The 12671-nt window shown below is 37.8% G+C and overlaps 2 long non-coding RNA genes across 3 annotated transcripts; both read right to left on the bottom strand.

Annotated features, from left to right (window-relative positions):
- Window positions 1–2603: 2603 nt before the first annotated feature.
- On the bottom strand, window positions 2604–4943 carry LOC121888027. Its single transcript, XR_006093119.1, has 2 exons — window positions 4826–4943; window positions 2604–4742 (listed from the first exon to the last, which is right to left on the bottom strand). It is a non-coding gene; the product is annotated as an uncharacterized LOC121888027 (long non-coding RNA).
- A 2161-nt stretch (window positions 4944–7104) lies between these two features.
- LOC121888023 lies at window positions 7105–10108 on the bottom strand. Of its 2 annotated transcripts, XR_006093115.1 has the most exons (4): window positions 9982–10101; window positions 8600–8780; window positions 8275–8403; window positions 7105–8191 (listed from the first exon to the last, which is right to left on the bottom strand). It is a non-coding gene; the product is annotated as an uncharacterized LOC121888023 (long non-coding RNA). The 2 variants fall into 2 exon arrangements; XR_006093114.1 differs by having other exon boundaries at window positions 8275–8780; window positions 9982–10108.
- Window positions 10109–12671: the final 2563 nt, after the last annotated feature.

The following is a 12671-nucleotide window of genomic DNA, read 5'->3' as shown; positions in this document are numbered from 1 at the left end:
ATATACACACCTGACTGTTGTTTTAAGACAGAAAAGTTGTGAACCTTTAATGTTGAATGATCATCAGATCCTCATCAGAACTAAACAGGTGATAAGTGGGATTTCAGTCTCTGATCTTTTTGTGTGTATGGGTTGGTTTTCCCAGACTCAGACATGTGTTGCACACATGTGAACATATTTAACATTAATATTATTATGAAGTATGTTTATGGTCAGCAGGTTTCAAGTTTTTTACATGATCACTATGTAGGCCAACCTGTGCTCTTATTTTCACACACTGTTACTCTGACCAGAAGATCTGCAATAGAAGGCGAAATTAATAAGCAGATTAATAATTGATCAACAGCCAGATTTAAAATCTCATGTTGAACTTGTCTCTGCTAAATACATAAATGGCTGATGGCTGATAGTCTCTGGTCAAATTAAAAAACAAAAAATGGAAATATACAGTATATTCACCATAAAGCTGATATAAAAGTTACATGGGACACCCAGGATCTCAGACTGAACCTCTGTCTGAATCTCTGTCTGTGGTAGGTGCAGGGGGCAGTATATAATAATATTAATGTTATTTACTTTACAGTAATGTTAATGTAACGTTAGCTTGATAGTTTGGATAGCTTTACTGCTGATGTATTGTTTGTCCACAATTAGTGTAATTAACACCATACAAGTTAAAGTTCTGCTTCATGCTCTGTCAGACTTTTAAAAGGAAGCTTTTTACATTTCCAGAGTAAGTGAAAGAATCAGGAGAGATGAAACAGAAATGAGGAAGAATTGCAGGATGTAAAAGTGTTGAAAGAAAAACAAGGAGAAAGTAAAGATGACACAACTGATTCAAGATTGAAAGAAACAGTTAAAGGAGGAAAGAGAAACACATAGAAGCAGCCCAGGTGTCAGGTGATGGAGAGACATGAACACATTCAAAGCAGGAAAACTGGTAAGAAACTTACAGCTGTATATAGATAAATTACTGTTCTGGTAAATATTTTTAAAGGCACAATCTGTTATCCAAATGTAAACTAAAGGACATCTTAACAAACAAAAGTCAAAGCACAAATTTGAAACCTGCTATAAAAGGACTAACAAATCCTTTAATACAGGTAGTAACACTACACAACAACTCTATTATCATGATGTTTTCACAAGCTGTTAAATGGTTGAAATAGGTGAGACACCAGCAAAAAAAAAAAGAAATCTCTGTGTAAATATTTAAATACTTGGGAGACTATTTTCACATTACTGACAAGCATGTTTGGAAAAACTGAAAATGACACATCGCAGCTCAGTGGATGTTTCTTATTGTTTTAAACCTTGAAGATGTGCTGACTAGAAGTAGAAGTAGCAGAAAAGTACTGTATATATCAGAAAAACATCCAGTGGTGAATAATCACAATTCATTTTGTTCTCATTTTGGTTGGAAAAATGTATATTAAAGAATCCTACAAAGTTGAGTCTTTATTCAGTGACATCTCCATTTTAAAAACAATTAAAACATCCAATAAGGTATTTCAACCATGTTCTGAAATACAGCAAATGGAGTCCAAGCATTTATAAATATTTTTGCGGTTTAGTTTGTTTTAAGATAAGACTGTAGCAGCTGATTTTGTCTCACTGTCTCTTGAACTACTTTTGAACTCTGCCTCTCTGTTATTTTTAGCTGTATTTTATAGTCTTTAAAGATTCTCCCCTTTCCATCCCAGTTGTTGTATGTCTTGTCTATGTTTTTTGTTTTTTTTATTTCTTTGTAATTATGGGATTTGAAGAGCTATATGTTATGTCTGGATCAGAGATTGTCATCATATCAAAAGCATATTCTTTGTTTAGAAACAATATGTTTATGCTAAATGTCTTTAAAGAAGCAGCCTTTTCACCATTCAGGGGTTTTTGTTTTTGAAAGTAAATTGTTTTATATGTCGTTCAGTCAAACATTATAAACTGAGTCCTTCAGACAAAAATACTTGAAGTATGATGCAGTTTGTTGTAAGATTCCATGTTACATTCTGCTTGAATATGAGTTGCTATACTTCAACAGGTTGTGCTATAAATTATGTTGGTGTATGTGGTTTTTTAAAATCTTGTTCCATGTTCCCCTTTTTAACTTTGAGCAACTGCCCCTCTAAAGGTCTCTGCTCTGTCCCTGCTGAGTGACATCATTCTCTGTCACCCCTCCACTCTCACCCTGAGCCCTCGTCCAGTACAGACAGAGCAGCAACACCAGAAAAGCTGTAGTGCACCTCATTGTGAAATATCACCTCTTTAGACAGCAAGATGCAGTCTGACACGTCTCACTCAGTTCCCATCTTTATATACACATAAAACAGGTCACTGGCCCGCTGTATGAGAATTACACAGGTGTCTGATAACAAATATAAAAATAACTTTAACGATCCTTGAACCAACATCTATTTAGAATGATGTTCTTTTCAAATCATTTGTAGTGAATCCTTAAAAAACTATAGTACATTAATGTTAAATGATCATGAGAACTTAACAGTTGATAAGAGCAATTTCAGTCTTTGATCTTTCAAAAGTGTGTATGTTTGTTTCCCAGACTCAGGTTGTAAAGGGCTACAACTGGGTCATGGTTCATCTGATGTTCATCTTAAGTGAATTACATCGTTGTTATCTTGTAGCTTTTGGGGGATAAAGATGCAAACCTTTTTCACAACTTTATGACTGACTTAAACAACTTGGAGAAACATGTTACATGACAGTATCCATAGTCATTTTGCATTGGATGTGTGATGACAATAATAGTCCCCCTCCCCACACTGAATGTTAGCTCCACACACGTTCCACGTTCTGTCACCTACAGTCACTTTACCTCACGGTAAAATATTAACACTAACATACACTAATATAAATTCTCTGTCAGTGACACTCAGAAACAAGATGAGATACTGAGTATATTGTTGTCTCACGCTGGATGTAGCAGGAATAACAAGAATTTATTTATCTATTTTAAAAAAAACACCCCTGAAAGGGGGAACTTTCTCTCTAGAAGGCCAAAAGGGCAGGTCCTCAAGCCCCCCTTTGAGGTCTATCTGTGCAAGTGCCTGTACCTCCCTCTTTAGACAGCAAGATGCAGTCTGACACGTGTCCCTCAGCTCCTGTCTTAATATACACATAAACGTCACTGAACTGCTGTATGAGAATTAAACAGGTGTCTGATAACAAATGTAAAAATAACACCAAAGACCCTTGAACACTGAACTGAAATTAAAGCAAACAACTAGTTAGAATGATATTCTATAAAATCACTTATAGTGAATCCTTAAAAAACCACAGTACATTAATGTTGAATGATCATGAGGACTAAACAGTTGATAAGAGCAATTTCAGTCTTTGATCTTTCAAAAGTGTGTATGTTTGTTTCCCAGACTCAGGTTGTAAAGGGCTACAACTGGGTCATGGTTCATCTGATGTGTATTAATGTGTGTTTTTAAAGAATTTATTGCAAATACTGCTGCAGAGCAAAGCCAACACAACAAAAAACATGTACTGTCCAAATATGTAAAGACTCTACTGCACTATATAAAGCTCTAAGGTGCATAGATGGATCCACAGAGTGTCACTGTGGGAGTTGTGGTCATTCTGTCATGGAGTGTAGAATAGCAGGAATGGACCCAAATGCAGAGACCGGCATGCAGAGTTGACAAAGAACTTCTTTATTCTCAAAGCGGTAAAGGACAGAACAGGGCAACACAGAACAAACTGAACAGGGCAAAACAAATGATCCAACAAATACTGAACAGAAAACCAGGACTTACAAAGTAACTGAACTAACGAGGAGATGAGGTGCAGGTGGGGAGATGGGTGGAGAACTCAGGAGAGGGGAGTGAACAGACAGAGAGCCGATTGGCTCAGGAAACACAGGGAGCAGGGCAGGGCTGATGAGTCTAACAGGGCAGGTGTGGGGAAAACAGAGCAGGGCAGGACTAATGCAGGGCAAGTGTGGAAGATTACATGAACACACAAGGAAACACAGAGCAACAGAAAACCAAAACCCAGAAAATACAATATTCTAAATCACAACCCAACATAAATCAAACCATCCCAGAATTACATAAGCTTAAGTACACAACACTATAAACTAAATAATGCAGTCCTCTAACCCACCACCCAAATAATAACAAGCAAAATCATATGACCAGAAGGACTGACAACAGAAGTGAAACACAGGAAACCCCAAAGAACACAAAAAGTCCAGAAAAACAAACAAAGTCCAGGCAAGATGTGACACATTCACTAACATGGGTTTAACAGTTAAAGTTAACTTCTTTATAAAATGTATTTCTTTTATGGTTTAGGTGAGAATGTTATATGACTTGTTAAGTCTTCTTCATCTAACCAGACAAAAACACAGAAAAGTCATTTTGATTTTATAAATGCTTATATTTTTTAACATAGTAATGTTGAAACTGTGTAATATTAACTGTGGGTACTTTACAGCTGCATTCACAGAGGGAAAAGCAGAGAACCATCAAAGGTGGGATTGTCACTCTCATCTGCAACAACGTAGTCTGACTAGAGAGTCGTGTAGATCACGTCCCTCTTTTCTAGTTGAAGAATTAAAGCATTAGACACAGTGACATATCCAATGCTGTCATTGCCGTCTAAACTGTACATGATTCTCTTGTCATTGTGATAAAGATTAGCACCCATCCAAGCTGAACTATGGTTGTCCCACAAGGTGAATGTGAAGTAGTAGGCTCCTCTGACTGGGGCTGTGAAGATACCTGCATCAGAGGAGAAAATCAGTGAGGGGTCAGAACTTCTCCCCACATCAGTACTGAAAACTGAATATAAAAGAGCTGAATACCTGTAGTTGGGTTGTAGGCCTGGCTGATATTGGTGAAGACTTTACTTAACTTAAGTGTGATTTCAGTATCAAACAGTCCAACATGTCCTATGTTAGTAAGACCGACTGAAAACGCCACCTTTGTCGGTCTGTGTGAATGTGAAAGACGTGCATATTGAAAACATCACTGATGTGCAGTCTCTGAGAAATGTAACTGCATCTCTTGTTTGTAAAATATTTTCCTCACTGACATACTGCTTTTCAACCACACAATATAGTGACACTATAGTCAGTTTGATGCTGATAGCAGCATCTTGACTTTCAATAATAATTTAAGCAGCTTACCTGCATTCTCTCTCTTGAGCTCCTCCACCTCGTTTTCATTGGAGCTCATTCTGGCCTCCAACACTGTGAACACATTTATCACTTTTACTCTGAAATAGGATTATGGTCTGCAGTTTTCACATTTTGTCTTGGTTACTATGTAGGCCTACCTGTATTCTTATTCTGAGTTGATGTTACCCTGACCAAAAGATCTGCAATATATGGGAAAAATGAATATGTTAAATAGACATATATAGACATTGTCACGTCCTACCTGGATTTTTTCTGTGGTTTTTGGACTCTTTTTGTATTTTATTCTCTTGAGTTTCAGTGTTGCATTTATGTTGCCTGGTTTCATTTCTTTCTCTATTTCCCTTGTCTGTTCCTCCTGTGTTTATGTGTACCTCCTCTCACCTGCCCTGCATCACCCTGGTTAGCCCAGCCCTGTTCCTAGTGTCTTCCCCAGTTCATCTGCTCCCAGTCTGCCCGTGTGTTGTGTCACCTGTTGTCTGTTTACTTTAGTTCCTGTTTTATTTTGAAATATTTTCTCCTTGTGTCTTGTCACCTTTACTTCCTGTGTTTGATAACCTCATCTGTTTCACCTGTGTCTCATTTCCCTCCCTGTGTCTAGTTTGCAATCACACTCTGTGAACTCATAGTCCAGTTTTCAGTTTGGTCTTTGTCAAGTCGTCTGCTTTTGTGCTGTGTATGTTCTGAGTTTTTTCCTGTATTCATGGTCTTTGTTCCTGAGGGCTGTTGCACAAAAGCAGAATTCAGAAATCCAGGATAATTGAAAAAGTGAGGCTTGACCTAGTCTAATCAGTGCATCCAGCCTTAATCCGTTGCACATTTGCCAAGCAAGGATGAGGATTACAAACGGGCTTCCTCACTACCACTACTGATTCACCCTTAATTTCGTTGTTTTTCTTAAGTGAATTACATCGTTGTTATCTTGTAGCTTTTGGGGGATAAAGATGCAAACCTTTTTCACAACTTTATGACTGACTTAAACAACTTGGAGAAACATGTTACATGACAGTATCCATAGTCATTTTGCATTGGATGTGTGATGACAATAATAGTCCCCCTCCCCACACTGAATGTTAGCGCCACACACGTTCCACGTTCTGTCACATACAGTCACTTTACCTCACGGTAAAATATTAACACTAACATACACTAATATAAATTCTCTGTCAGTGACACTCAGAAACAAGATGAGATACTGAGTATATTGTTGTCTCACACTGGATGTAGCAGGAATAACAAGAATTTATTTATCTATTTAAAAAAAACACCCCTGAAAGGGGGAACTTTCTCTCTAGAAGGCCAAAAGGGCAGGTCCTCAAGCCCCCCTTTGAGGTCTATCTGTGCAAGTGCCTGTACCTCCCTCTTTAGACAGCAAGATGCAGTCTGACACGTGTCCCTCAGCTCCTGTCTTTATATACACATAAACGTCACTGAACTGCTGTATGAGAATTAAACAGGTGTCTGATAACAAATGTAAAAATAACACCAAAGACCCTTGAACACTGAACTGAAATTAAAGCAAACAACTAGTTAGAATGATATTCTTTAAAATCATTTGTAGTGAATCCTTAAAAAACTACAGTACATTAATGTTGAATGATCATGAGAACTAAATCGTTGATAAGAGCAATTTCAGTCTTTGATCTTTCAAAAGTGTGTATGTTTGTTTCCCAGACTCAGGTTGTAAAGGGCTACAACTGGGTCATGGTTCATCTGATGTGTATTAATGTGTGTTTTTAAAGAATTTATTGCAAATACTGCTGCAGAGCAAAGCCAACACAACAAAAAACATGTACTGTCCAAATATGTAAAGACTCTACTGCACTATATAAAGCTCTAAGGTGCATAGATGGATCCACAGAGTGTCACTGTGGGGGTTGTGGTCATTCTGTCATGGAGTGTAGAATAGCAGGAATGGACCCAAATGCAGAGACCGGCATGCAGAGTTGACGAAGATCTTCTTTATTCTCAAAGCAGTAAAGGACAGAACAGGGCAACACAGAAAAAGCTGAACAGGGCAAAACAAATGATCCAACAAATACTGAACAGAAAACCAGGACTTACAAAGTAACTGAACTAACGAGGAGATGAGGTGCAGGTGGGGAGATGGGTGGAGAACTCAGGAGAGGGGAGTGAACAGACAGAGAGCCGATTGGCTCAGGAAACACAGGGAGCAGGGCAGGGCTGATGAGGCTAACAGGGCAGGTGTGGGGCAAATAGAGCAGGGCAGGACTAATGCAGGGCAAGTGTGGAAGAGTACATGAACACACAAGGAAACACAGAGCAACAGAAAACCAAAACCCAGAAAATACAATACTCTAAATCACAACCCAACATAAATTAAACCATCCCAGAATTACATAAGCTTAAGTACACAACACTATAAACTAAATAATGCAGTCCTCTAACCCACCACCCAAATAATAACAAGCAAAATCATATGACCAGAAGGACTGACAACAGAAGTGAAACACAGGAAACCCCAAAGAACACAAAAAGTCCAGAAAAACAAACAAAGTCCAGGCAAGATGTGATACATTCACTAACATGGGTTTAACAGTTAAAGTTAACTTCTTTATAAAATGTATTTCTTTTATGGTTTAGGTGAGAATGTTATATGACTTGTTAAGTCTTCTTCATCTAACCAGACAAAAACACAGAACAGTCATTTTGATTTTATAAATGCTTATATTTTTTAACATAGTAATGTTGAAACTGTGTAATATTAACTGTGGGTACTTTACAGCTGCATTCACAGAGGGAAAAGCAGAAAACCATCAAAGGTGGGATTGTCACTCTCATCTGCAACAACGTAGTCTGACTAGAGAGTCGTGTAGATCACGCCCCCCTTTTCTAGTTGAAGAATTAAAGCATTAGACACAGTGACATATCCAATGCTGTCATTGCCGTCTAAACTGTACATGATTCTCTTGTCATTGTGATAAAGATTAGCACCCATCCAAGCTGAACTATGGTTGTCCCACAAGGTGAATCTGAAGTAGTAGGCTCCTCTGACTGGGGCTGTGAAGATACCTGCATCAGAGGAGAAAATCAGTGAGGGGTCAGAACTTCTCCTCACATCAGTACTGAAAACTGGATATAAAAGAGCTGAATACCTGTAGTTGGGTTGTAGGCCTGGCCGACATTGGTGAAGACTTTACTTATCCTAAGTGCGATTTCAGTATCAAAGGGTCCAACTGATCCTGCATCAGTAAGACCAACTGAAAACGCCACCCTTGGTCAGTCTGTATAAATGTGGAAGATGTGCATATTGAAAACGTCACTGATGTGCAGTCTCTGAGAAATGTAACTGCATCTTTTGTTTGTAAAATATTTTCCTCACTGACATACTGCTTTTCAACCACACAATATAGTGACACTGCAGTCAGTTTGATGCTGATAGCAGCATCTTGACTTTCAATAATGATTTAAGCAGCTCACCTGCATTCTCTCTCTTGAGCTCCTCCACCTGGAGCTCATTCTAGCCTCCAACACGGTGAACACATTTATCACTTTTATTGTGAAATAGGATTATGGTCTGCAGTTTTCACATTTTGTCTTGATTACTATGTAGGCCTACCTGTATTCTTATTCTGAGTTGTTGTTACTCTGACCAAAAGATCTGAAAAAGAGGGGATATGTTAAATAGACATATATAGACATTAATGCAGCAAAAGTGTTCATGAACACAATGATCTTCCCACACATCACGTACTGTCTGACAAGTTGGGGACATGTCAATAAAACCACGCTAAAGCCAATAGAATCTCTGTACAAACAAACAATAAAAACTCTAGACATGAAGCCACAAGGATACCATCATTGCAATATTTGAAAAAGCACAACTTATTAAGCTGGGAAAACATGGTTAAATACAGTAGACTGTGTATTGTCTTCAAGGTATTACACAATACAGCTCCTCCACCACTCTGTACTTACATCACATTAAAAACAAGCCGAACTACCAGAGCAACAACTAGAGGAGATTGTCTTATTCCACGAAGACAAAGTAGTTTTGGCCAATCTGCTTTTTCTGTCAGAGCATCACAAGATTGGAACAATTTACCACAATACATAAGAAACTGTGCCAACTACCATTCATTCACCACAACATTAAAAGCCTGGTTCATTAACCCTTAGATGCACGAGTGACTGGACCCTACACTCTTCCATAAGTGGGTCAAAAATGACCCATATTAGAATCAATGTGTTTTTATGCCATTTTTGTCATTTTGGTTAAGAATAATCACTTGTATAATATTTAGTATTATATTTAGGTCCACACAAGAATGATTTCATGTTTGAAATATCTTTATTTTTCACTTAACATTTTTGAAAAAGAAAATTACCCAGAACAGCAATAGAAAAATGTGAACATCCATTGTGTGTGTGTGTGTGTGTGTTTGTTTGTATGAGTGTAACTGTCCAGTCATTGACAGTTCCTCTCTCTTTTCCCTGTTTTATCTAGCAGCCATGACACCTTGGATGAGGAAACATAAGAGTAATGTTTTCAATAGATCGATATGTAGCTATATAAATAAATACACTCACACACACTACATATAGTAATGATAGCTAAATTAGTTAGCTAGCTAGTGTTAGCTAGTTATAAAGTAGGCTAATTTGTTGATAAATAATAACATACTCTTTCACACAACAATCATGAATGACACGCACACACACACACAGACAATACATATAGTAATGTTAGCTATCTTAGTTAGCTAGCTAGTGTTGGCTAGTTATAAAGTAGGCTAATTTGTTGATAAATAATAACAGTCATGAAAGACACACACACAATATTATATGAAGATAATACTTACACGTATCAGCTCTTGCTGTGTAAAATAATCTTCCTGAGGGGTGACACTTCTGATAGTCTGTGTGGTCCACAGTTAATTTATTCCTGACAGCCACAGTTGATAAGAATCAAAGGTTCCCATTGGATTCCATAGAAAATGCATGCGGGTGATTTTTGACCCACTTATGGAAGCTTGGGGTAGTAGTACAAAAACTACAATTTCTTAAAATGTATAAAAGGTAAGTTAAAAATGTAAATGGCATTATATCAAAAACATGTTTTTTGAGGAATACCTGGAATATGAAATGATAACAATTTTTCATTACGAAGATATTTCAAGAAAACAACCTCATCGGATCATTTTTGACCCACGTATGCATCTAAGGGTTAAAAATCAAACTTGTGAACACTAGAACAATGAGGTGTTTTTGTGTTCTTTGATGTCTTGTCATTATTTATGCTTAGTGTAAGAGCTGCTCTTGTTTATCATAAGCTTTGTATGTAATATCCACACTTTACCAGTCCTAACATTGTGTTGTCATGCTATTTGTTTTATGTGTTGTCATGCCATTGTTGATTTTGTGTCTGAAGACCTGTGTTTCTTGTCTCTATGTAATGCAGGCTTGTTTGTATCGGTATATTTTCACCGCTTTCATTGTTGATTGTATTTTCAAAGCTTTTATTCGTAATATTTGTGCTTCCAACTCTTTGCCTGCCCAGGACAACAGATGAAAATTAGCCTTTCTCGCTAACTCTGGCATATTTTCAGAATTGTTATTAATATGCACTGTCCTTGTCAAACAAAGTAATAAAATTCAAATTAAATTAAAATTAGATTATGTGAAAATTAAAATGAACCACCGCACACTGAGATGACTTTACTGTGATTTTATTAGGAGCGAACAACGCGTTTCGCCTGTAGCTTCTTCAGGTTCACTCAGCACAATTGCATGAGTACTCACAGGTGGGATGAATACATCTGAGTCACATGACTTATTATCACTGTCTTCATCTTTTAAAAGTGAGCATTTTACAAAGGGCATGACAATAAAAGTACATATTTCGAAAAAACATGACATGATTAATATTACAGAGTTACAAGAATTTTACATAATTTAAACTTCATTAGAAAGACTATCTCCTGTGAACAGGATGATCGATCTACAGCTGTCCCTCTACATCACTAAATGGGAAAGGTGACTGCCTAGTGGTTCATCTCTCCCTAATAGTCCAATAGCCTGCGTAGCGATACAAGTTAATATTAACATATCACAGAAAATAACTCAAATCCTGTGTTTCATTTAGTTGCCTTCTTAAGAACTGGTTAATCAAATGACCACCTCTTGGACTGGGTCACACTCTTTCAATGCTGATAAATTTGAGGGAAGTAGCTGACCCAAGGGTTTTTCTCCTTATAGTGTCTAACAATGGCCTAAACCACATTTCCATTTCTAATGGCAGCCTTATGATCAGAAACTCTCAGTTTGAGATGGTGCTTTGTTTGGCCTACATACATTAGCCACATGGGCATTTCAAGATGTAAATGACATGTGTAGAAAGACAGTTAGTGAATTCTTTTATATCATATGTTTTTCCTGTATGAGGGTGATTAAATGTCTTGGTATCAAATGTGTTTGAACAGTGTGTACATTTTCCACATCTATTGTTTCCATACACTTGTTGAGAAAGCCAATTAGTTTGTGCAGATTCCTTATACATAGATCTGACAACAGTATCTCTGACATTTCTGCCTCTTTTGAAGCAAAAATGAGGTCTAGAGGATGACAAATGATTCAAACTTGGGTCACATTCTAGGATTTTCCAGTGTTTGCTTATAATCTGTTTGACTTGCATAGATGCCGTACAGTATTCAGTGTGTTTAGGGGGAGGATTTAATAATTCTTCCTATCCACACTTAGCTTTTTCCAACAGTTTGATCAATGAGTGTCTGGTCATATCTCCTTTGTCTAAAACATTGAGACATTTCTTTAGTCTTAGTTTGATAATCCTCTTTACAACATGTCGCCGCAGCGCTCAACGGAGTTATATTAACACAATCAGTTAAGTTGCCAGACAACGCCACCTTGGGAATTTCACCCAAAGCATTATCACCATTATCAATAGGACACAGGTTTGTTTACTGGAGGCAAGAGAAAACGTGGTTCCAGATACTTACAAAATGGTACACTTTATTATAAATACAATTTAAAATGACAACACATTCATACCAGAAGGGGGGGGAAATAAATTTAAAAAAAAATAAAAAAAGTAAAACTCAAACACCCAGACACACACACACATTGTGAAAATCAACTGCGATCCCAGGGAAGACACTGCACACAAAAGGGAGGGTCACCACCACCACCGGCCTGCAGCCACTGAAAGGAAATAACAGTTACCAACGGGGGGGGGGCTAAACCAAATTAACCAAGATAAACAAAAGATTAACTCGACACATTCACACGATAAATAACATTAAAAAAAAAAAAAAAAAAGAGTTAGTCCCACACACAGCTCAGGTGTTTAGAGTCAACGGCAAGGCGGCCTAACGCCACCCTAACAGCGCCACCGTGGAAGCCCCCAGCGATGCAGCAAACAGCAGCAAGTACGGCGACAGAGGGAGAGAGAGGCAGCCAACCAGCCGAGAGACAGTCGGGGACCAAGCGAAGCTGTGGCAACAGCACGGCAGCAGCGGGTGTACATTGAGCACAC

The sequence above is a fragment of the Thunnus maccoyii genome, chromosome 21 (genome assembly GCF_910596095.1).
Source record: "Thunnus maccoyii chromosome 21, fThuMac1.1, whole genome shotgun sequence".
NCBI classification, from domain to species: domain Eukaryota; kingdom Metazoa; phylum Chordata; class Actinopteri; order Scombriformes; family Scombridae; genus Thunnus; species Thunnus maccoyii.
Note: the sequence above shows the minus strand (reverse complement) of the source record. Positions and strands in the feature narration are given on the sequence as shown.